The 24,998-nt window shown below is 42.8% G+C and overlaps 1 long non-coding RNA gene across 1 annotated transcript in view; it reads left to right on the forward strand.

Annotated features, from left to right (window-relative positions):
- The window catches only part of LOC129324575 (uncharacterized), a 32,097-nt gene extending 8,601 nt beyond the window's left edge, over positions 1 to 23,496 (forward strand). The window contains exon 3 of the long non-coding RNA XR_008596544.1: positions 23,440 to 23,496. This is a non-coding gene — a long non-coding RNA (uncharacterized LOC129324575). The remainder of the gene's footprint in view (positions 1 to 23,439) is intronic.
- The last annotated feature ends 1,502 nt before the right edge of the window (positions 23,497 to 24,998 follow it).

Below are 24,998 nucleotides of genomic sequence, written 5' to 3' on the forward strand. Positions count from 1 at the left end.
CCCAGTCTCCTGCCCTCCTCCGATGCAGTTCACAACTGATCCCCCCAGTTAAGTCTGGGAGTCTGCGTATCTTAGCCAAAAGGTATTATATGCAAAGGAATGACAATCCAACAATCAGAAAAATAGATGTGCATGTGATAATCTCCCGTGACTATCTACAATGGTTTGTATGTTCGTTTCCTGAATGGAGGCACTCCCTGGTAAGGATATGTGCCATGGTCATGGCAGTCATCCATCAATCTCTTCTCAAATTCCCCTTTAAATAACTTACTTTGGCCATATTACATCAACTTCGCTAGTGCCATGCTTTGATGCTCTCCTTTCTCTTAAGTTCAGATTTAGGTCTCTCTGAACTTGTCCACTCCTTTCAGGATGAGTTTATAGATCCTGACAGACTTGGCTCTTCACCCTGAAAAGGAAGGAAGTTACTTTAAGCCTAAAAAAGCAAAAACATCTGGTTTTGAACAGCTGTGGAAATATTATATGCCTAATTATTTATAGGAGTACCTGCTCTAAGTATCATTCGGGGCTGCAGCATTCTAAGCTCCCTCCCTTATTAGCGCAACTATATAAATTCCCCACATTAGGAAGTTATATTCTTCTTAAGGTGCAGGATATGAATACGCTTCCTTTAAGCATTTCAGTTGGAAGACTGTTTGTGTTTTTTTGTTGTGTCCTGGCATTCTTCAAAGCCTTTTGGTCATAAGGCCTGTTTCTTATGATGGCCATTTGCCAAGGCAGAATTAATGTTGTATTCAGTATTAGGAAAAACAACATTCTGACTAAATAAATCCATAAAAAGAAGGCAGAAGCAATAGGATGGACAAATCAAACACATATTTGCTTGCTTAGTTCTTCTTTCAGATCTGCAAAGATTTGCAAAGAAATAATAAGAGGATTTATTACCGCTGTTGCTGAGTTTCTGGATGTCAAAAGTCAAGGAACGAGGGAAGACCACTGAGATTACAAACAGGGAAAATGCAGGAGAAAAGGTAACAGAACTGTAGACATGGGGGCGGAGAGGGATACAGTCTCTTTTTAGAATGGCCTTTTAGAATGGTCAAATTTTAATGCCTCGGTGGGACACTAAAATCTACCACCATCTGTCAATTTTGTGAGTCTTTTCCAGATTTTGTTCACATTGTTTCCAAGTTGTTCTTTACAACCTAGAAATTTAGTTGGTTTCTTTTTCAAAGGAATGCAAGTACATTTCTGATTCCTAAAATGCCAATTCCTTCATCAGCCATCAGACAGCACTTCCGTATGGGGCACGTGGAACATACATAATCTGGATTACTGTCCCAGAAACTTCTGTAGCACTGCTGTATGCTGTGAATAGTAACACACATAACATAACCAGAATGCACAAACTACGTAAAGAAAGTTCTGTCAATGTCCTGATAAGAATCACTTTGGCTGTAAATGGTTTGTGACATAGTGGAGTTGTAGAAGTCCATACAAATAGGTATTCCCCTTAGATGAGCTTGACCTTCCCAATGGGATCCAGTCTAGTTCCACAGAATGGTTGATGATGAGATCACTGACTAGCTGAGATGAATAGTTGTTCCAGCCAGTCAATGATCACATAGATTTGTAGAAATATAGATTTGGCTATATGACAATATCATACAATGCAAAGTTTGCTACTCTGGCAAACACATTTCTACCTTTTCAGATCAGCCACCCGAATAATCATGGAAAGGGGAAGGGCATTTTTTCATTCACAAAATGCAATCCCCTTTTCAGTGCAACCCCACTTACTTTTGTCTTCCCTATTCTTCCCACCAACCCCCGCCCCTCCCCAGCTAAGTTGATAGAACAGGAAAAGTCTGTCGTCAAGTTTTCATAGATAGATTGCCTGTCCGTGCTGAATCAGGAAAACTCATTTCAGTGATTCTTAGAGTAAACACATTCATTTTTTAAAAAAAAACGAATATTGAATGAAGTCCAATCAGAGGCAGGTGATACATATAAGAATATGGCACAAGCCAGCCAGTTAAGCACTTCAAAATCCCTTTAAAAGCATCTGTTTAACTCTCTCATTGAATTTAAAGTTATTTTACAGTGCTTAACTCTTGGATCATGTCCATATTTCGAAAACTGTTTATTTGGCTCTATTAGTCACAGGCTAAAATAAACCCATAAGCAAGCATTTTAAAGTGTTCTCACATTATCAGTCATGTGATGATGGACATCTTAGAATACTCAGATAAACAAACTGTTGCCAAAGGAGCGGGGGGAGCCACAACCATCCACATCACAGGGCTATACATCAGGAATGAACTGTGTCTAACAATTTTAATATATTCTGCAGAAGAGGAAATTCAAGTCACATAGTATCAAATAGCCTGAATATAAATTCTTTTACAAATCCCTGGGTAATTTTTGTGGAAGAAGTCTCAACAATAAATGCTTCCTTCCTTTACATTAAAATGTAAATTAAAATGTTTCCCCAGGCGAGCGAAATCATATAAATATTTAACTTCAACATGAGATTCACATTCATGACCAAAATAAGATAACTATGGGAAAGCTTTTTATGTGCCTCATGAAAGGAAGCCGAACCCCCACTACCTGTCTGCTTTCCTGTTTTGCTGCCTTGAATGTACATTTTTACATGGGAAATATCAGAAGTGGAAGGCATGAAGACCACAGAGCAGGGAAATGAGGTGCTTATTTTTGTATTAATATTCTTTTAAAAGATTCATGGTAGCCAAAATTGTTGGAAGACTAAAGATCCTCACTTAGAAACTGAACCTCAGGGAGTTTGTAGATGTTTCCGTGTGCAGAAATAAGCAAAAGAAAGTGTTCTCTAGTGAAAGCCATTGACTTGAGAAGATTATGTTAGGAGTTTTAGTTTTATCTCGGTCACACAATTAATAGGTTCTGGCAGATCCAATTTTGAACTTAATAGATTACTAACAGACATAGTTAGGGTTGCCAGGTCCCCTTCCAGCAGAAGGAGGGGTGGCACTTATCTTGTCTTTGCTCCTCTTCCAGGAGGTGACATCATCGTGCAGGCACAAGAGCATGCATGTGCTTTGCAGCGGGCTGATTTGGGCCCCAAATGGGTCCAATTTGGCCCATTTGGGGCCAAATCAGCTCTCTGCACAGCATGGGAGCATTTCCACACAGTGTCAAGAGCATTTCCATAAACAATGTCATAGGGTAGATGAATACAAGTTTACAGAGACATAGCATTAGCAAGCATCCAATACAGGGTTGAAGGATTGCTGAAAAAGAACATAATCAGTTCTAGGATTGACATTAGACAACATGAAGCACAAGCAGTATATACAACTACATAGTCAAAGCAACAGATAATATGTAAAGCAACATAATGGTAGAGCCCATGGTTCCCACTTCCCAACTCACTGGCGAAACATCTGAGATCCCCTCCCTACAATACCTCCCTCCTATCTGAGTAAAAAAAGCCTTTTTGAATAATTCGGTTTTACCTTGTTTGCAGAATGCCAGGAGATTGGGGGTTCTCCTGACCTCCTCAGGCAGGCTGTTCTATAGGGTAGGGGGCACCACAGAGAAGGCCCGTGTATAGGCTGCAGTTGATTTTGCCCATGTGTAGGCTGGCACCTGTAAGAGACCCTGTTCGGATGAGCGAAGCTGCCGTGGAGGGACATAGGGAGGGAGGTGGTCCTGTAGGTATGTCAGGCCAAGGCCATGAAGAGCTTTGTATGTAATAACCAGGGCCTTGAATTGAGCACAGTAGCTGATAGGTAGCCAATGAAGTGACTGCAGGATGGGAGTGATGTTCATGCTCCTGCTTGCTCCTGCTAACTGTCGAGCTGCAGCATTTTGCACCAATTGGAGCCTCCTAGTTAACTTAAATGGAAGACCAATATATAGTGCAGTACATTAATAAAGTTTTGGTGTTACCATAGCTTGGATCCAGGTGGCCAGGTCGGCTGTGTCAAGGTAAGAAGCCATCTTCCAGGCTAGAGTGAGATTATAGAAAGCATTTTTTGCAGCTGCCTTAACTTGTTTTTCTAGTAGTAGCGCTGGATCCAGTATAACCCCCAGGCTCTTAACCAACACTACAAGGGTCAGGCAAACTCCAGGAGCACACCCAGGAGGCCCGTTCCCATGCCTTCCCCCTTCACCAGCCAGGTGAGTGGTGGTGGGGGGCGGAGGATCCTGGAATCCCTAGACATAGCCTTTTTATGACTACATCAAATTAGTGGTGATCTTTCAGGGGAATTTCTCAAGTCACGATAAATATCTTTGCCTGCTTTCTTGGGGGTTTAGCTTCAACAGCTAAACCCAGACATTTTGTATACTACCAAAGAGAAGCTTATAACCATTGTAGTAAACTGAATGGCTACTCCTTTAAGTTGAAGGACAAAAACCCTACAAGAATTGTATTTTTCTTACTGAGGTACTCTTCAAGGCTCTTAGGAGGGGAGAGAAAAGGAGCCTTGAGCCTAAGTCTCAAGTTCAAATAGGGTTGCTGACTCCAGGTAGGAAAATTCCTGGAGATTTGGGGGCAGAACCTGGAGAGGGCAGTATTTAGGGAGGGGAAAGAGCTCAGCATAGTAGTGCATAGTCTCTACCTCTGAAGCTACCATTTTCTCCAAGAGAATTGATCTCTGTGGTCTGGAAATCAATCATAATACCAGAAGAACTGGCTGGAGGTTGTCAACTAGGGTTGCCAGGTGTCTACTTTTCACCCAGAGAGTATGCTACTTCCTTGGTCTATCTGGGGAAATGTCCTGAAAATACTGGATACCTGACTGGAAGGGAGGAAGGAAAAGATGAGGAAGGGAAGGGAAAGGGGAGGGAGCAGCACAGCACAGAGGACACTGATCTACTCACTGCTGTGGAACAGGTTGGAAGGTGCTCTTCTGGTGAGACTCCCTGACCTGGCATTAAACACAAAAGGCTCGATCCATGCTGAAGCGACTTGTGCCAGGTCCCGGAGTGGGTTGCCATGGGGCACCTACCCTCCCGCACCTGTGCTCCTCCTGACTCTTCTCACCTGTATGGGTCCACCAGGCTCTGTGCAGCTCCTGGCACATGGTAGTGTGACTGGAGTCCCTTCCTTCCTTCCTTCCTTGGTCCCCAGCCAGGAAATGGCCAGCTCTGAGGATTGGCAGCAGCTGCAACCAATTATGTAGGGCAAGAATAGCTGGGCCAAGTGGCCAGCCTCTGTTGGGACACACCAACCAGTGGGCTGGCCAGGCCAGCTCCCCACAGCCTGCCCCAGCTGCAAAATTCAAGGGGCCTATGCAACCTGTCACAGTAACATGACATTCCAGAATTGACGTCATCGCGCTGGGTTCAGGAGCATATGCATCCTTTACACGAACACTAAAACCAACTTTAAGGTGAGTGCTGCCCCTCCAGGGTCTGACACTAGGCTGGAGCCCTTCTGGCAACACTATTGGCACCCCTAAGCTCTGGATCCCAAAATTTAGACACTTTTTTGGTATTTGATATATTTCACGACTTGTCTCATTCCTTTCTTATTTTGTTTTCATGTGTCATCATTTTTATTTTTATTATGGCTAGAGCCTTCAAAACCTGATAATGGCCTGGGCCTCTTTAGACCTCTGTGAGGGTCTGCCTCTGTTTTCTCATCTGAAAAGTATGGACACTGTTTGAACCATTTTCTTTAAGCAGCCTCCTAAGGAACTGAGGAAAATCATTAAAACTTCTATTAAATTAGGGGGGAAATCAGTAGGATACATTGAGAGACATGGATGTCTGGTAGCATCAAGAAAAGTTTATTGGTGAGTGGAGACTTGAACCTCAAATCTTCCCAGACTAGGGGCCAAGCTACACATAACGAATGACACTTGAACGGCAAGTGGATTGAGTGGAGGGCAAGTGAACAGGGAGAAATACACTTGCCGTTCAAGTATCATTCGTCATGTATAGCTTGGCCCCTAGGACTGTTGTTTTTCCTGGTTTTATTTCTGCCTTTACTATCAGCCTAGCAGTACAGAAATGGCAACAAAATGAAATAATTTATATGCTTAATTTCTACAGAGAGGGATGCAATTAAAGCATAGGGGCAGTAAGAAAAACCCTGGCAATCATATCTCTGGTCACAACCAAAACTCTGTCCTTCCCCAATTCTGGGTCTCACTTTGTGTGTAGCTTGCTGAATGCATATGCATAGATCTTTGTGAATGCAATTTACTTACTTCCATGTGTTAATTCATAAATGTATCTCTTTATTGCATGTACTCCATGCAGTCTCATTACTGAGGGCCAATCTTTTCTCCCAGTACTAGTCTGGGGGCCTTCACAGATAGTCAAGTTCTATAATACAGTTAGCATCACTAATGAAAAGGCCTTCACATGTAGGGAGCACATGGCTTTGGATTTTATGAAGTCATCAACTGGGGAGCCAAAGGAAATAGTGCATTTCCTTAAAAAAATCCCCTTGGGCCACATCTGGCCTACAGACTGCCAGCTGGCCATACCTAGTCTGCATTGATCTATACAGTCTCAGACCTCCAAGGAAACCAAGATATCGGTGGATGTAAAGTTGCATCATAGCCACACAGATGGTATGAAGCTATTTCACAAGTCATTGTATGGGAGAAAAGACCCTAATATACACCTCAGAACAAGCACACAGACACTACTCTCCAACAAACAGATTTTGTGACGCGGACATAGTGGATTAGATTCCATTGATCTGTTCCAGTAACAGTGGCAGCTTCCTCCACTGCAAAGCATCAGAGAAATGTGCCCCTGTGAACAGAACAGATATGAGAGATCCATCCTCCACACACATAGTTTTAAGTTCCATTCATGTGATCACGAAAATTCAAAAAGCAGCTTTCCTGAACCATTGTTTGACAATAATGTATAGTTCTGTAGTATGGGCAGAGTACAGCCATTGAAAGGAACCTGAGGGTGTGCAGTTTGTATAATCACAGGAACTGTGCCTACATGAGGTGAATTTATTTACTTACTTCATTTATACTCTGCCTTATTTGGCAGAGAAGAAAATCTAGATAATATTTTCCACCTTTATGTATATCACCTTAACAATTTTTTCATGAACTTTAATTTCTAAAGAGACATGTATACTCTGCCTTTCTCTCCACAGGGAGCCAAATTGGCTTACATTGCTCTCCCTTCTATCCAAACAGCCACCCTGTGAGGCAGGTGCGGCTGAGACACACTGGCCCACAGACCCCCCAGCAAGCTTCCATAGCAAAGACAAGATTTGAGCCTGGGTCTCCTAGATCCTCATCCAGCATGCTAGCCACTACACAGTACTGCCTTTCTGCATAGGCAGAAATCAGGGCTACTGTGGTTGTAGGTGCAGTTGTGGGGAGTGTGCTGCTTCCTTTCTATGCACTTTGGCCCTGGATAGATATGTTATAAGTACAAGGCTTAAGTGGGCAAGGGTAAGAGGGCACCCCAACAGTTTGCTGATTTCCCCGATAAAGACACCAATATGTTTGTATTTTCACTAGCTCAACAAACGCAAATGGGATTAGATCAATAGAAAATTCCTCCCAGTGTAAGGGAATCATTGGATCCAGCCCATGTCTGACAAGGTAATGTATGGTTCTATGGCACAAGCACAGTACAGTCATTGCAAGTGCTCCCACGGGTTTCACAGAACTGTGGATTAAAGACCATATTTGTAACTGTGAAAGACATCCTATTTCTGCAAAAATAGTAAAAGCATATTTTTGCTAATTCCACGCCTATGCCATTACATCTGTTTTGACATCATCTTACTAGGCATCTTTGCAACAGCCAATGTGCATGCCAGATGGAGCCCTTCACTCCGTGGTATATATCTGACACGAATCCAACAGTTTAAAGGAATTAAATTATCCCATCTGCTCTTCCAGCTTGCAGAACAAAAGTGCTTTATATATACTATTGATGATATAATATAAAATAAAGGAATGAAGGGTTGCATTGCTTAAATCCTAAGCCAAAATCACAATCACTGCTGACAAAAATCGCTCCATATATACAGACACATCCAGAGATCTGTAATGTTTAAAGCTTTCATGAGTACAAACGACTGGATAAATACAGCTCATACCATCCCATATTTAATACACTCCTGCACAATATATAAAGAGCATATGCTGAAACACCAAAAAGACAAAAGCACATACTTTAGATACAGAATGAAATAAGGATCAGTTAGTTCCTAAATCTTTCTGTTTGACTACAGTGGCAGACAACATTTTTTGGCAAGTGTCTCAAATCCTCTGAGATTGTGCCTCCCTAGTGGCATACATTGGTGGTGAAATGGCATGATATAGCCCGATCTCATCAGATCTCAGAACCTAAGCAGAACTGGTACTTGGATGGGTGACCACCAAGGAAGACTCTGCAGAGTCTTCCTCTGCAGAGGAAGGCAATGGCAAACCACCTTTGCTCCTCACTTGTCTTGAAAGACCCTTTCTGGAGTTGCCATAATTGAGTTGCAACTTTAAGGTGAAGTTGCCTTATACTGAAACAGACCAGAAATCTATCAAGGTCTGTATTGCCTGTTCTGAGAGGCAGCTCTAGGATCTCAGGTCAACATCTTGCACATCATCTAGCATGTGATGTGCAAGGGACTTTCTACATGCAAAACATGTGCTCTGCCATTAGACCTTGCGCTTTAGCATGGTTTAATCTCTAACCTACTGAGCCAGGATGCAAGTAACAGTGCAGAATGTAGAGGCTTGCTTGGGTTACCTCCTATGGCTTGGGAAATTCCTAGAGATTTAGGGGTGCAGCCTTGGGAGGGTAGCATTAGGAGAGGGAAGAGGCCTTGGTGAGTTATAACCCCACAGAGTCCACCATCCGAAGCAGCTATTTTCCCCAGGAAACTGATCTCTGTAGTATAGAGATCACCTAAAATTTGGGGAGATCTCCAGGCCCCACATGGAGGTTGGGGATGAACCGAAATATGAACCAAAGTTCGGCAACAAACCAGGCTGGTTCGTGGTTTGCAAACTGGCAGTTCATCAGAGCCCATGTCTGATGAACTGCCATGAACTTTAGGCTGGTTCATTTGGTTCATTTTTTGGTTTGTCACTGCAGACAGCCTGGCGCCAATCAATCAGTTTCCTAGACAACAGGGGATGGACTTTCTGCAGACCTTCTGCTGACCCAGAAGTGGCTTTCTGCTGGCCTGGAAGTGACGATTTTCACGAAACAAATAAACCAGTTTGCGAACCGGGGGAGGGTCATGAAAGTTCGTGGTTCGTGAAACACGACAAACCATGAACCGCATGGTTCCATTTTTTTCTGGTTCATGCCCATCTCTATCGACAGCCCTAAGGCAGGCAGGCTGTTTTCACACATGAAGTTAAATCAGCTCTTCCTTCAAATCACCTTGTTCTGAGTGGATTTAAACCTTCCATTGGCCAGAATGTTCATATTTATGCATATTTATGTTTGTTACACTTACGCCAATTGGCTGCAAATGATTTGTCATATTTAAATTGCACCCACAATTAGCTAAATGTTAGTTTAAACAACGAAGAGACAAGAGTTCTCTGTTTCTAAAATGTCCTGTATTGTGAGCAGGAAACATGCATGATTGTCTTGTAATCTCTTCTTAAATCACTGAGCTAGCATGGGCAGCAGATCTATTGATTGAAAGCCGCTGAGCCGGCCTTCACAGCCTGCAGTTGGAGTAGTAGCTAGAATGCTGGGCTAGGATCTGTGATTATATTGCTTTTTGTTCATTCCTTATTCAGGAATAAAATATACAATTTGATTTAAAAAAATATTTACTATTATATACCAAAGACAACCGTTGTTTAAAAGATAAAGATTTGCAGGGAAATCCTAAGCAGAGTTACTCCAGTCTAAGCCTATTGAAATCAGGGTAACTGAAGCCAGAATAGTTCTATGCAAGACAAATGTCTACTTAGGGAATTGATAGATAAGGTATGGGATAAGCCAGACTTAAGCTATGAGTCGACTCCTATGACTCCATTTCCTAACAGGAGCCATTTCCTCTGGTGCAGGGAGCCTTCTGCTGATACAAGAGCCTCTAGAGAAAATATTCATAGCCCAAATATCACATTGCATACAGTTTTTTTTCTGCAGGTGGAAGGATATTCATTCATGGAGTGTAACTTTCTCACCTCCCCTCTCCTGCACTGAGGGGCTTTACAGGCTCCCACAGGAGAGGGGAGCTGAGAAAGTTGTACTCTGTGAGCGGATATCCTTTCTCCTGCAGAAGAGCTCTGGAGAAGAAGAAAAAAACCATAATCTCTAAAGCCTCTTTTCTCTAATTTAGACTTATTTTGACCACATTTTTCTATTATGTAGGTAAATATATTGCCATATGAGGACAACGAAAGGGCAAAGGGCTTCAGTTGCTCCACCAAGTGTTCTCTGTAGCAAGTGAGCATGCTCAGCAATATTTTGAGAACAATCCTGATACGCAGCTTTTTCTGACACTACACCAACAGAAGGCTCCTTGTACTGGTCATAGAATGGAGCCAAAAGATCTGACTCTTTATGGGTATAAAGGAAAAAAGCAGAAGATGCAGCCAATTTTTTTAAAAATTATTTTTCTAACATTAATCAACTGTGAAAATATGTTACAATGTTTCAATATGCAATGAAAGGAACCCAGGGAGACACTTGCAAAAGCAGAGGTTACCACCTCTGCAAGGGGGGGGGGTGATTTCTACAGATTCTTCCTCAAGGTACAACACACACACCCTCCCCAATGCAGATTCTTATCATTCATGGCATTCTGGTATGTTGCTCAATCCTCAGAAGTAGCTTCTCAGGGAGCTCAGGAGACTTCAGCCAGAACACAGGAAAGTTCCATTCTACTACAGAGCTAAATGCTGCACACAAAAGTGGCCGGGGGGGGGGGGGCGGTTCTAAAAAACTAAGGAAAGTAACGGTATCATCAAATCTGACAAAGCTGCAAGATTTCTCAACTTACCTTATTGAAATTAGTTTAAATTTAGTTGACAAAAATGTTGCTTCAGTCTCAATAAGAAAGAAGCAAAAAGCTACATAGGAATTGTCCCTTGTCTCATTCTTATGTGCAAGGTTATTGATTTTAAGTGTCCAGCTCAGATATATTTCCTAGTTCCAGTGTGTTAAAATACAGTGTATGTGTCTGAAAATTCTACTGCAGTTTTTGTATAATTGTGCTGCTGGACAATTCTCCAGACCCTTCCCTACCTTGCTTCACATTTATCATCCCTTCCAATGACAGCCCAGGGTATGAAGGGCATCTCCATGGGGTTTGTTTACCAAATGGCAAAACCTGAATAAGGCTGCTAAACTAATAGGATACAACAAACAGAAAAAATATCATTCCGATTAAAAAAAAATTAAGGAGGAAAGGCATGGCTAGACTTGATACAGGACTAAAACTTACAACTGGTTCCAGTCATTAGTTTCAGATCTGTAACATCTGAACAACTTCAGAAGAGTTCTGATTGACCAGTGGTCCATCTAGGTCAGCATCCTGTTTCACACAGAGGCCAACCAGGTCCCCCGGTTAGGGTGGGGGATCCCCCACTCCCAGCACCTCCCCACCTCTTACCTGGCCAGCGGGGGGGGGGGGAGGTGTGAAGAACAGGAATGGGAGCTCTGGAGAGCACTCTTGTGTGCTCCATAGCCTTTGTTGTTGTACTGGAAATGACATCATTCCCAACATGACAAGGAAGGCTCCAGAGCCCACACGTGGGCTTTGCTCAAGCATATTAAATTTTCCCCGCTCATACTCCCCCACCCCGTCTCCCATCCCACAGTTTGAACTCCAGGGGACCTGGCAACCCTACAACCAGTCATCCCACAGAACCAACAAACAAGGCACAGAGGCCAAGGCCTTCCCTGATGCTTCCTACTGGTAGTAGCAGTCAAAGGTTTACTATCTGTGAATGGGCAGGTTCTCTTGAGAGCTGAATTTTTTTAGCATACTGGGTCTGGGTTTCCCAGAGCTGACTAACTTTCCCTGCAGTTACATATCAGCTGCAGGAAATGTTGTTTTTAAAGCCAGCAGGAGCCCAACTTGGCTTAGGTCGGTGGTGTGTGGGGAGGAGGGGCTCCTGCATCCTCATATCTTTTTTGCTGAGACAAAGAGCTCTGGTGGGGAGTTATTTACTTCATGGAGCATTCTGAGTATGTGCAGCTCCAGGGTTGACAGCTCCAGGTTGGGAAATTCTTGAAGATTTGGCAGGCAGGGGAGCCTGGAGACTGCATGGTTTCAGGAGGGGATGGATCTTGGTAGGGTATAATGCCATAGAATTTACCCTCTAAAGCAGCCATTTTCTCCAGGGGAACTGATTTCTATGGCCTATAGATCAGTTGTAGTTCCAGGAGATCTACAACACTATGCAGTTCCAAAGTTATGCAAATAACTCCCTGTGAGGGCTGTTTGGGCACAGGAAAAAGGCATGAGGGGGCGGGGGAAGCAGGAGCCTTTCCTCCTTCCACACTGCTGTACTAAGACAAATCAGGAACAGACCTGCTGTAAAGATGATATTCTCTCTGGCTACTGTGTGACTGTATGGAAAGTGAGTTGGGTCCAGAAAAATACTCACAAAAACATATTGTGTAGTTTGGCATTTAGGAAATCTGAAGCAATAATAAAAAGAGAGAAAACCACCAAGCATATAAAGAGTGCCTTTCCCTCAGGACTCACACAAGGAATTTTGACACCTGAAATGAAAAATCCAAATGGTATCTTTCTCCCATCTACTGTAAACACATAACGCTTCATTTTTTAAAAAAACTGTCATTTTGCTCCCTTTAAATGGTGTCCAAAAAGTCTGCCTTACTTTGCCTAACCTTGGGCAGGTCTGCTTTCCTTCATTGTTGAGTAGCCACAGACAGGCTTCATGCCTTAAGAGATCAGAGAGAATCGCTTCAAAACAGCCTCATTTCCCTCCACTGTAAGTGAGCCAAAAATTTAAGCAATGGTTTAAGTATGGCAGACAAAACTTGTCTGGAAAAAGCATGAGCAGGTGCTCGTTGATTTAAATCACAATGGAAAAAGAAAAGGCTACAAAAGAGGCACAATCTTTTTATCTACTGTGGCTCCAAACCCACTTCCTTCACCTTTTCAGAGAAGGAATATTTCTGGAATACCCAATGGAAAACAAATTGATAAATAGCACCTTCAAAAAGAATTTTAGTATGGCAGCAAGCATTTTTATATATCATTCTTATAACTCCAAAACTCTAAAAAAAAAAAAAGTCTCCCAGCTGTAAGCAGTAGGATTTTCTTAACTATGAAGTACAAAGTCATTTACAATCAACCATGTCTAAGGGGAGATGAGGCATAGTGCAATCCTCTTGATACATGTGGTTCCCATGTTTGTATGTGTTTGTATGAACAGGGCAATGCATGTATTTTCCTGCTCTGATATATATGACTAGTAACAAAGCCTGTTGTGGGAAAAAATACAACAGGCTCTAGAAAGGGGAGGGCAGGCAGGTGGACATTGCCTCCTCCTCCACTCCTGATCCTGGCTGAGTGAAGGCAGGGGGCAGACATTGCCACCTGCTCCATGCTTGATTCCAGCAGGGTGAAGGCAGGGGGGTGGGAATTGCCACCTTCTCCACGCCTGATCCTGGCCGCATGAATGACTGAAAAAGGTGTCTCTCTCTCACAAATGTTTTATAACACATACAGACATGACGTTTTGATTAGACATGGGCACGAACTGCATTACGAACCAAAAAAACCCACGAACCACTTGATCTTCTGTTCATGATCCAGCGGTTCATGAGGGTCCATGGCCAATGAACCAGTGTTCATTGGAAGCCCGGTTCATTGCGTTCACCCGCGGTTCGTGAAGCCAGACAGTCAAGCACCATCAATCAATTTACTTGGAAACAGAGCTGGGAGAATGCCTGAACTCTGTCTGCACTCCTTCTGTTGCCCTGGAAACCCGAATCGAAGCCCAGCTTACCTTCATCGGCAGGTCTTCCTTCCAACCATAGAGCTGCAAATTGGTTACAATTGGTTACATGGGAGAAGACACCTGGGGGAGGGAGGGGGAAGGGGGTGTTCTGTAGCCATGGGCACTCCAATCACATCCCTGCAATCCCTGATAGGCAGTTCTGATGGCCAACCCCTTGTGCACTGGGCCAGTGTCAACTGGTGGCTCTAATTGTATCGAGTGGGAGTTTCCTGGGGGCTTCAGATTGGAGAGGGTATAATTCCAAGATCCCTATTGCAATCTTGACCAAACTTGACCAAACCGGTTTGGGAAAAGTTTGTAGTGGTTCGCTGGTTCGGGTTCGTCATCAGCACTGAACCACAAACTGCCAGTTAGTTAATTTTTTTTGGTTCATGCCCATGTCTAGTCTTAATCACAGTCACCTGTTCTTCACCACTAATTCATGATCCTGGACATAGCAGTGCCAATGATGCCTGACTCTCTTTGGCATCATTGTGAAGCCAAAATAGAATGAGAGGCAGTGCCCAGGTTCAAATCTCTGCTCCATCGCAGAAGCTCACTTGGGCCAGTCTGTCTCAGTCTAACCTACCTCACAGGGTTGTCATGAAGATAAAATGGAGGAGTAGAGGGCAATGTTGTAAGCTGCTTTGGGCCCCCATTGGTGAGAAAAATAGGATTTAAATATAGGGTTTGTATCACACATTTAACTGTAAATGTGTTGAATGTAACATGAGAATTACTCAATGTGCATATGAAAAAGTCCAGTGTACACTGTATACAGGTTATACATTTATTCACTGTAATCCCTTTTTGTGGATGCATCAGTTATTCATGCATTCTGAAATACATGTTGTTCCCATTCTGCACTCACTCCATTGGTTACCCATCAGTTACTGGTCTCAGTTTAAGGTTTTGGCTATCACATATAAAGCCCTTCATGGCCTGACCCTCATATCTGTTGGACTGCCTCTCTCCCTGTGTTCCACTATGTAAGCATCACTCATCTAAACAGGTCCTTCTCTAGACACCACCTTGCAAATGGGAAAAATCAACAGCTGCCATATATGCACATTCTCTGTGGTGGCCCCCACCTTGGTATGGCCTGCCTTGGAAAGGCCTCCAGCTCTCTTGTCTTTCTGCAAACTATGCAAAACTGAATTATTCAGGATGGCTTTTTACTTAGGTAATAGGCCTGTGCTGTAAGAAATGCCTCAGACAGGTGTCTTGGTAAAGAGACAAGAACTGTAGCCTATACTACTGGGTCCTATCTGTTGGTGTAGATATGCTCCTACTGGGATTTTTCACATTTTTAATATGTCATGTCAAGTTACGTATGTTTTTGTTTCTGCAATGTTTCATATCTGTGTTCAAATGTATGCTTGTTTTCAAATTTCTGCAAACCATACCCTATTGTACTGTTTGTTGAATGCAGTAAACCTTTAATACTCATGCTAAGAGGCAGGCCTTGGCCCCTCTCTGTGCCCTGCATATATTACTTTACACTATGCAATCTGCCTTGAGTCTTAGCAAGAAAGGTAGACTATAAATAAAAAATTTAAAATGGAAAAGAATGACAGAGTCAATTCTCCAAAGCAGCCTTTTCATCTAGGGGAACAGATCTCCAGACCCCACCTGGAGGTTGGCAAACCTAAAGATGGATTTCCCTCCCCCTCTGTTTCAGATCATTTATAAATATGACTTGAGTGCATTTGTATTCATTATGAAATATAGAAACCAATCCTACAAATGCTCTTAAAATATGCTGGGGATTTGCAATTTTACCTTGAATGTAGCCAAGAATGGACTTTTGAGCCTTGCTTTAAATTTTACCTCTACCTTCCACCACCACAAACAATAGGGATCCTATTCCCTCAGTGGGGAATATTCCCAACCTCTGCCCCCCTGTCACCTCTCAACTGGCCAGCGGGGGGACAAGGCACAGGGAACGAGCCCAGGAGCCCCACAACATGGTCTCATGTGCTTCAGAAGACTTCCTTGTCACGCCATCATTCTTGGCACAACATGGAAGTGAAGGCCTCCACATGGGGTTGATAAAAAGCAGCCCCCAATCTAGTCATTCATGACTTCGTTCCCTGCGCAACAAGGAAGTCCTCCAGAGCAAGAGCACACAGCGCACGCACTCAAAGGTAAGTCCTCCAGGTGCATGCTCCTCCACAACCCCCCACTCCAACTCTCAAGCTTCCCAGGCCTGGCAATGCTAACAAACACCTCAAGAAACCCTATTTCCTAAAGAGATCTCTGGAAAACAAGAGGTTTTCCTGAAGCTGGATACAGGTAGATTTCTCTTACTCCTTCCTAAACGTTACCAATGGGAGTGCATTAATCCCATATTGTAGGCTACACTGCCTTCCTCTGGTAGTTGCCTGAGCAAGAAAAATGTCTTTGGAGACTCATTTCATCACTTGCATCCTTCTATCTCTGTGGCTGCTTTCAACATAAACTGCAGACTGAGTTTGTGGTACACAGTAAAAGTCTAAGCTGCACAGTTCTTAAACATTTCCTTATGCAATAGCTAGCAATCCCTGCACATTTTTATTTCCTCAACTTCCATCTAACATAAAATTACTTTCTTAGAGCTTAGTTCTTGTAGAAAGATTCGTGGAGGAGAGGTCATCAATCGCTACTAGCCTTGGTGACTACTCCATATCCAGTGGCAGTAAACCTTTAATACTCATGCTAAGAGGCAGGCCTTGGCCCCAATCTGTGCCCTGTTTGGTGATTCTCTAGGACTACTGTGTCAAATAGGATGTTGGGCTGGATTGACTAATTGTCTCACCCAGCAGAGCTATTCTTATAGCATCTCCACCCCTTCCCCTATGTCTATCCGGCTAAGTAGAACAATGGATTTTCTCCGTGAAGGCATCCACTGAATTCCATTAGCTGTATTCTGTGTTAGTCACCTCACCTATTCCTAACAACCAGGTAACCAATAGAAACACTTATCTTTCAGTGGCCATCAGGGATCTGCATACAGCTTAGGTAAATATATACTGAGAGGCCTAAACTGGCTTTCTCTCTTCTCAGTAGATGCCCGATGGAAACAAAGCTTTCTGTTAGGGGTCACTCAAGCTCAATTACAGCCCTGCTTTTTGTAGTTCAGCTGCGCCTAGCACATTCAATGCTCTTCCATCTTCCTGAATGAATCCCCCGCATGCACGCACACCTCCAAGATGGGCGTAATTACCATTCCCTTTGTGCTCTCAGCTTTGCAGCTCCTGCCATCTGGAAGAGCTTGCTTGTAATGATCTATCTTATCATCTCTTTTCCGTTGTTGTTCAGGCTTTTCTCCCTCCCTCTGTTGTTAGCTTTGTGACTTGGTACATGCATTTATGCAGTATTAAACAAGCTGCTGGCTATGTGGGTATATTTGCATAAGATGCAGATAAAGCTGTTGGCCATGAACTTCAAGATCCTCCATAGATATACAAGTGAAAATGTCCTTATGTCCAGAATTCTCATAGAACCTAGTTCATCCCAGAGACAGGCCAGAAGTACAAAAATAACCATGGCATAGACAACCAGTAATATGTTCGTAGGACTAATTGCTTACTAAAATAATTAGCGAGAACTAGGAAACAGTCTCCAACATCTAAATGTTTCTGACCACATGTAATTATTTATTGGGAATTTTAACTGAAACAGATGGTCTTAAATTTTTATCCTTTTTTGTTATTTAAATTATGCAGTTCGCTACCAAAGTGGACAAAGTAATGGCCATTAGCCTAGATGGCTTTAAGAGAGGATTAGAGAGATTCATAGAGGATTGGTCCATCAATGGCCACTAGCCATGGTAACTAAAGGGGACTTTCACATCCAGGGCAGTAAATCTCTGGATACCAGTGCCAGAGGGCAAGATCAGAGGAACCTCTGGTTTTTGGCCCTCCAGGTCAGCTAATGGGCCACTGTGTGACACATGAAATGGTCTGATCAAGCAAGGCTGTCACGTCCTTGTTAATCTTGAAAGTGTCTACAAGGAATCCTTGCTATGAATCTTGTATCATTTACACTGAAATCTCTCTTAAGGCTTAAAATGGTACCTTTAATAGAGATGAAGGAAAATCATAAGCAGGTCATCCTTGATAATGCCAGTTTACCTTGCAATAATTGCCCATATCTTACAACCTTAATATCCAGTGTGATACATATATGCCCAATATACCCAGTATGGATGGGCAAGAAATGACTTCTTCCATATGAAAGTATGCCTCCAAGATTTTTGTAAAATTCAACATAATTCAGATGACAATGATTAAGAACTCAGAGTCAGCACCCTAAACCAAGTTTAAATTTTAAAGAAGTTTCCATGTAGGGTGAATTGCATTGAGCCTTTGAGCTCACTAAAGTGAAATGGCATGGAATAAACTTAAATAGGTAGGTACCGAATAATGATTACATGCTCAACATCGCTGACTAAACATTGATCTTTGGTTTTACCATGTCACAGAGAGATGATCAGAAACACTGAGCATACTAAGCAAATATATGCATATTTTAATAAGCCCGAATCTTAACACATTGGGCACCATCCACAAAATTCTAAGTATGCATTTTATTAACAATAAGTTCCTTCACCCTAAGGCCTTGAAGCAAACAGTACAATATTTACAAAATCACAATCGTATATCAATAATAAGCAGAGAATAACAAATAAAAGAATTGTACCGACAATACATAATTATCCCACCAATACATAACAGAGGGATTTCTTAGATACCACTGTGGATAAAAACTTGGCAACAGCTTGTGTAACTGCAGGTTCACATGTACCCAAGTTGTACATGCATGTAAAATACATTGCTCCAGGTCAGACAACATGATGATTCCAGCTGTTCGGAGGAGTGCAGTTGTATGCATGGATGTAATATATAGAAAGGGCTTTTGTCAATTTTGAGATTGCATTCTTAAGCACATGACTCTTGGTCTTGCTCTCTTTCTCATGTGCTCTCGCTCCAAATTGCTCCCATGACATGGAAGTAAATCTCACTGAAATTTATTGAGCATTAATTTTAATGTTGCTCTATCTTTATTTTTAGTTATGGGGGGGTCTAATAAAACCATGTGCAGCTGATAACACAAGCATCTTTGAAGCTTTCCCATTTCCTCTTGAATGAATTCCGGCAATTTTTTTGCACAATGTTCTTAATACAACACATATTACAGACTTCTTTACAGCACCAAAATTACAGTCTCTATGACAACAATGCACAAACCTGCAATTGCCCGCCATTGTGTTATCTCAAAGCAGAAGGCAGAACGTAAGGATCACATGGGAAATTCCCCCCACCTCTGCTAATTTAAAAGCTAGCTTTTCCCTATGACAAAGGATTGTGATTTTATATCTTATTTCACACAGTCACAAAACAATTTGAAACAGCCCTTAATTTTGAACTTTGTATCTACTTGCAATGGTAGACATTGCAAATTATTGCTGAAAATTACCTGTATTCTACCCTCTAATATGACATGTACTTTATTGAATCTAAAAGCTTATGGGAGGGATTGGCATAATGGTAGAATGACATTTGAACTACCTTCCTCTTGGCATGCTGTCAGTTTTTTTGTTCCTTCTTGGAGAGTTCACAATTGTTAGCATCTCCCAATTAGTGACATTGTAAATATAAGTCTTGTATCACATAAAGAAAAATAATTGCCTTTGAACAAGAAGGTTCTTTGACCTAGCTATTTCAAATTAGAACTGCTTGATTATGTTAGAGAATAGACATGGATGTGTCCCCTATGTCCTTAGTCTTACTTAAGTTTTAGGGCCAGTCCTGTATCCATCTTGCACTTGAATCACACAGTTTGTCATACAATGTAACAAAATGGTAGCAGCCAGGCAGTAGAGATCAAGTCCGAATAGCAAACAAGAGTTTGTAGCAGACTACCGACTGTCAGTCTCTGGTCTGTAGGGTGACAAGTGGATTGTAAAGTTCACACTGAAAGAATGGGGAACAAACCACAGTAAATGATCTCACATCGAGAAAAATGATGATTCATATACTTTGCCAATAGATACAAAATGCTGTTCTGACGCTTTAAAAAAATATTTATTTACACTGCACTTTTTCTCCCCAAAGAGGCCCCATAGTGGCTTACAGTATTATTCTCCATCCTCGATACTTATCCTCCCAACAATAACCCTGTGTAGTAGATCAAGATGGGTGGCCATGTTAGTCTGTCTGCGGCAGAAGCACCTATAAGACTAACAAGATTTGTGGTAGGGTATAAGCTTTCATGAATCACAGAGCCAAACTACAAGTGACGTCTTACACAGGTTGGACACTAGTCAGCTTCCCTCAAGTTTTGATGGGAAATGTAGGCATCCTGGTCTTGCAGCTGTAATGGCGAGCCAAGCTGTAAAACCAGGGTGCCTACATTTCCCATCAAAACTTGAGGGAAGCTGACAAGTGTCCAACCTGTGTAAGGCGTCACTTGTAGTTTGGCTCACAGCTCACTTCTTCAGATACAGCTAGAATGTGAGTCCATCTGTCCTTATATTTTGGAGAGTGAAGTGATTTCAGATGCCAAATGACAATAGCAGGTAAATGACAATAGCCAATGAATAACAATAGCAGGCATGATTGGATAGGGTGGGGTATGCAGAGGGGTGGTGGGTGTGGAGAAATCAGCATTGGTAATGAGACAGGAAGCCTAGGTCTCAATTCCGTCCAGGTGGATGCATTGTATTGAGCTTCATTATCAGTTGCAATCTGAAATTCCTCTGCAAGATAACTGCTACTTTTAGGTCAGCAACTGAATGTCCTGGAAGGTTAAAATATTTTTGAATGTTGTGGTTTCTGATGTCAGACTTCTGTCCATGATGGCATGAATGGAATGGCCAGTTTGTCCAATGTAGAGGATGGAAGGGCATTAGTGACACATGATGGCATAAATTAGAGTCCTGCTGCTCTTAACCACTATACCAAACTGGCTCTGGTTGACTTCTGGAATGGGAAAATGGTCCAGACGGTTGACACACACTCCCAGGTAACCTCTCTCAGGTGTTAGAGCTCAGGTAGCCCCTTGGTTTAGTGAAGAGATGTGGATGATGAAAAGACAAGGGAGCAACAGTGGAGGAAGACTTAAAACAAATCCAATAAGACAAGGGCTAAAGGTCATTTAAAAACATACTCTGCGGGGGTGATGGTGGCAAAGAAGCACTGCTTTTCCGTGCATCTGCACAGCGTAGGCCAGCAGTGCTGTTCCAGGTGGTCAGAGGTCTGTTGAGATCTGGCCTGCAGAAAAAGGTGAACTGCCCAGTGGCTCACTGTAACCATTTTTTTCAACACTTTGCAGATGAAATTTCTCATATCCATACTTACTTGGCCTCTACATTAGCAGTGACAAAGTCCGATGGTGCCAACTTGTCCAGTTGTTTGAGATACTTTTCAGTTTATTCAGTTTGAGGATGTGGGAAGGGTCCTTGGAGGAGGTTTGAAGCCTAGCTATTACCTACCTGCCCTTCCTGGCTACTTAAATCTGCTGGGAGAGAAGAGCTGGCTGGCTAGTCCAAGAGGTCATTAATGCCTCCTTGAGAGAGGAAGTGTTTGCCACAGCTTTGAAACAGGATGTGGTGTGTCCACTACTAAAGAAGAATACCCTGGAGCCAGAAAATTTTCTGTAACTATCAACCAGTCTCAAATGTTCCATTCTTAAGCAAAGTGGTTGAATGGATGGTGGCTGGACAACTTCAATCATTCCTGGATGAAGCGGATTGTTTGGATCCTTTCTTATCTGGTTTCAGGCCTGGTACTGACTGAAACAGATTTGGTCACCCTAATAGGTGATTTGCCACCAGGAGATGGGCAGAGAGATTCTCCTGGATCCCTCAGTAGCTTTCAGAACCATAGATCATGGAATCCTTCTGGATCACCATTCTGGGCTAGAATTGGGAGGCACAGTTTTGTGGTGGTTCTGATCCTACCCAGAAGTAGGTTTCAGAAGGGAGTGCTTCTCAGATCCTTAGACTTTGGCCTGTGGGATCCCGCAAGTCTCCATTTTGCTCTTTATGCTTTTCAGCATCTGCATGAAACTGCAGGATGAAGTCATCCAGAGATTTGGGCTGGGCTGCCACCAATATCTCACACTTCTGGCTGATCCCCAACAGGCTGTGGGGACCCAGAACCAGACCCTGGAGACAGTTTTGGAGTGGCTGCAGACTAATAAACTGAAACTTAATCCCAACAATACAAAAGTGCTTCTTTGTTTAAAAGAAAGTCTGACTCGGGACTTAAGCTATCACCCTTTCTGATTGGGGTTGCACTTCCCTTGAAGGAACAGATCCATAGTTGGACCCAGGTCTACTGTTGGATAAGCAAGTGGCAGCTGTGCCTTTTGCCAGTATCAACTAGTTACCTACTAAACCAGGGGCGTCTCCTCCCATTCAAAGAGCAACAACAACCAAAGGGAAGATAGCTCAAATAAATACTACACTATTCAATAACAAGCAACTTCCTCTATATTGTTACTAATTTAAGGTGCAAAGTGCATGATTTACAGTCATAAATACAGCAATCATAAGTACATCATACAAATACATCGAATAATATCATTGGACCATATAAATTCCAGGCGATAAATATCAAGCACAAATAATCCAACTGGTACAGTCTTCAATACACAAGTTGTTATTTTCGTGTGTAGACCATCCTCCAAGTGGAAGGGAACTGCATATCATCATTCAAAAGCAGCCTACGGGTCTATGCCAGCAAAATATCCATCCCCATTTCACGAGCAACGCTTCTTCACGGGCATATATTGGTCTCACCACACATAGATCATGATACCAGTTGTAGTGGTCCAACGGGACAATGCCGTGCCTTGCCCCAAGTCAAATTGATCAGCTCACTTACTTGATCAATCTGGATTGCTTTACTGAACCATTTATTGAGGCACTTGTCACAACATTTGATATCTCCCCCCTCACCAGGATTTTTATATCTGCATCACTAGCAGAAGTTCAACAGGAGAAGCTATCCATCAGTACATCTCTATCCTTTGAAAACTTCTTCAGCTGAATTTCAGTTACACAGCTGTTAAAGGCAAGCCGTTTTCTCCTAAACATAACCTATTTCTGCAATACAGATTAAGATTTCTCATCACCTTTTCAGAAAAATCTTTGCATTTTTAGCAGGGCCTATCTACAACTAAATTAAAATAAGTAGAATCTTAACAGTACAATCCTATACAGGGTTACTTCAGTCTAAATCCATTCATTTCAATGGGATTAGACTGTTATAACTCTGCATAGAAATGTACTATAAATTAGAATTTTAATTATGGCTGCAATATTAAATACATTTTAGGGTTGTAAAACTTGCTGAAATCAGTGTTCCTTGCATCAGAATGAATGAGTTGGAAGAATTAATTCCTGAGAAACAGCTTCATTCTTTCTTTGCACTGGTGCTTCCATGGATTCTGTGCTGTTTCTTCAGAATTCCATCTTAAAACAGTACTGAGCAGAGCCAGAATAATTTCAAGTTCTCAGCATTTCAATGGCAAAAAGTTAAGCAATACATGCTGGTTTCTACAGTCTGTTTCTGCAGGCACAAGAGCAATCCAGGCAGCAGACCAGGGTGGGTGAATTTTGTGGAACTCCTGCTCCCACTGCGTATCTCCGCATCATGTCCAGAGTTGTTCTGCCCGCGCATGCAAGCCGTCAAGTAACGTCTCCTTGGAACCAGACCTGCACAGTTCTTCAACCTTGGTGGAGTGGGTGCCCAGCACTTGGCACCAGGAGTGGGCAGCGGAGGTTCCTGGCAATGAAAGAGCTCATGGAGCACAAGCTCGAGTTGGCCAAGGATGCCATGGGCCCCTTCCGCCTAGAGTCACTGTTCCCTGATCGTGTGGACCTCTCGCAGATGGTCAGGCGGTCGATGACCTCCCTGATCAAAGAGATCAAGGTCAATCTGGTGGAGGAGGAGTTCCTTGGGGTGAGACCGCGCAGTAAGTGCTAACTCCATGTTGGTTGCATTAACCGTTGGGTGCCCTTGCGGGGGATGTACTAAAACGAATGACAGGATTGCCCATTGGAAATAATGGGAGAGGCGTGCATGCCCATTCAAAAAAATGGGAACCATGAATGTCCATTGACTGGCATAGGCTCCACTGAAACACATTAGAGCAAAAAAAAAAAGGAGCAAAGAAAACATGCAATGGATTTTGAGGGTCAGTCAGCTGGCTCAGCAATGACTGCTTGTACCACCCTGTCTAATACTTGGGTAGCCAGCTGTCACCAATTATACGTCACAAACCCTTTGCCGACTCAAGCTTCTGCTGTCCTTCCCCTACTCTGAGGTAAAATTTTCTTCCCAAAGCTTATGAAGTTGTTTACTGGGTACTGGGTACAGATTACTGGGTACTAGGAACAGATTGCTGTACTTGTGTGAGGCACAAAAACGTTTGGTCTGGTTGAGTTTGTTATGTCGGCTGACTTAGATGACAGAGGTTGGTGTTATCAGACTTGACCTCTTTGAAGTACAGTTCCTCCTTTTTCATGCCTTCACAGATTAGGTGCTCCCATTTATGCACCCACAGCACTTCCTCCCTTTTACTGCAGGGTACTCCACTAAATTAAAACCCTCTCCACATACTGAGCAAGAGTTATACTTATATCCAAGCTATAACCCTGTGATGCCAGTCACAGCTGCTGGCGAAATGTCAGGAACTACAATGCCAAGACCACGGTGATACAGCCCGGAAAATCCACAACAACCATCGTTCTCCGGCCATGAAAGCCTTCGACAATATATAACCCTGTTCCCTTGGCCAAAGGGAAGACTCCTTTCTACCCATTTCCTGGGCCAACTACAAATTCCCAGATCTCTTTTGTCTCAGTAAAATTTAGTGCTGCCTGTCCCACTTTAGTTCAAGGACTAAAAGTGCTTCATAAACTTTGATTTATTGTAAAGGTACACTTTTCCCATTCTTCCTCACACAGAGGACAGGCTCCCACACCCCAGCTCTTCAGTTTACTCCATCCACCCCTCCTCCTGTTAGCACCATCAGCTCATCATTCTAACACCAAGTAACGTGCCATTCTCTAACACCAACAGCCATTCTCTCTCTGGCTAGCCACAGAAGGGGGAAGGA

The sequence above is a fragment of the Eublepharis macularius genome, chromosome 2, assembly GCF_028583425.1.
Source record: "Eublepharis macularius isolate TG4126 chromosome 2, MPM_Emac_v1.0, whole genome shotgun sequence".
NCBI lineage: Eukaryota > Metazoa > Chordata > Lepidosauria > Squamata > Eublepharidae > Eublepharis > Eublepharis macularius.